The sequence below is a fragment of the Propithecus coquereli genome, unplaced genomic scaffold, assembly GCF_000956105.1.
Source record: "Propithecus coquereli isolate 6110/MARCELLA unplaced genomic scaffold, Pcoq_1.0 Scaffold249, whole genome shotgun sequence".
Lineage (NCBI taxonomy): Eukaryota > Metazoa > Chordata > Mammalia > Primates > Indriidae > Propithecus > Propithecus coquereli.
The window spans coordinates 2,530,008-2,531,670 of record NW_012148052.1 but is presented as its reverse complement, the minus strand read 5'-3'; positions in this window follow the sequence as shown (position 1 = coordinate 2,531,670).

Here is a 1,663-nt window from a genome sequence, read left to right as displayed (position 1 = left end):
GGCAGGTTGTTGCTGGTTACTCAGCTGGCTTTCTCCAGAAAAAGCAATCAAAGAATGTGCTAGGCAGAAGTGGCAATGTCTTTTATGACTTAGCTCTTGAAATCAAACACTATCACTTCTACCACATTCTATTCTTGAGAAATGAGTCTGTCACATTCAAGAGGAGTCTCTACCTACTGAAGGGAGTAGTGGGCATATTTATAAACCACTACAGCCACCTTTAAGATTTTTCTCTTTGCCTTTAGTGTTTTGCAGTTTCACTATGATGTATCTAGGTGTGAATTTCTTTTATTCATCCCGCTAGAGAATTATTTGGCTTCTTATATCTGTGATCTGGTTGCTTTCATGGGTACTGAAAAATATTTAGCCATTATATCTGCCCTAGCGTCTCTCCTCTTAAACTTGTATTAGATCTTCTCCCAGTTTTCTCTATGTCTCTTATCCTCTCTTCTGTATATTCCATCTTTTCATTTCCTAATACTTCATTCTAGATAATTTCTTCTGACCTACCTTCTTTTTCATTTATTCTCTATTCAGCAATGTCTAATCTGCCATTATACCCATTCACTGAGTTCTTAATTTTGTTACCGTATTTTGCACACACAGAAGTCTATTTAGTTCTTTTTTACATCTGCTCCATCACATTTTTTGTTTTTGTTTTGTTTTGTTTTGTTTTTTGGAGACAGAGTCGCACTATATTCCCTGGGCTAGAGTGCAGTGGTGTCATGACAGCTTACTGCAACCTCACACTTCTGGGTTCAAGCAGTCCTCCTGTCTCAGCCTCCCAAGTAGCTGGGACTATAAGCACATGCCACAAAGTCCGTCTAATTTTTCTATTTTTAGTAGAGACAGGGTCTCACTCTTGCTGAGGCTGGTCTCAAACTCCTGACCTCAAGTCATCCTCCTGCCTCAGCCTCCCAAACTGCTAGGATCATAGGCATGAGCTACTGTGCCTGGCCTCTATCACTTTTTATAGTTTCCAGGTACTTGCCAAAATTGTCCAAGTTATCTTTTATTTCTTTGAACAAAGAAAATATTATTTTACAGTTTGCATCTGATCATTCCAAAAGCAGTTGTTTCTGCAGGCCTATTTCTGTTGTGTTTCTGCTGGTTCTCACTAAAAGAGTCTGGTTTCCTTGTTTACCTGGTTATCTTTAATTCCATACTTAACATTGTCTATGAAAACTTACATGTAGGAAGAATTTGGGGCCTACAATAATAATGCTTTTCTCCGAAGAAGATTTATATTTGCTTTTGCCAGGCATCTGGTGGCAGCATAGTCAGAGACAACCTTAAACCAAGATCATGACTTGAGACAGGCAATTTGATCCCAACTTTGTAAAGTCCTCTAAAGCTGTTGCATTTCCAATTCATACTCACCCTGAGGGTGCAGTATTTTGGCCTCCTACTTATTGTAAAGAGGGTCTTCTATTTCTCTCCTCATTCACTTTGTTTTATTTATTTTCTTCTTCTTTGATGTTCGAAAGGAGGGTTATCATTTTCCAGCTAGGTAAATGCCCTCAGGGCAAAAGCTGCTTCTAAGTTGGATTACCTCCCTGGATCCTGGCTTTCCAGCTTCTGGTCTGGTGTAGTAATTCCCTACTATCTTGCATCTCTTAGATACATTGTTATTAGCTCCATCGTGTCTCCCCCACTAAATTCA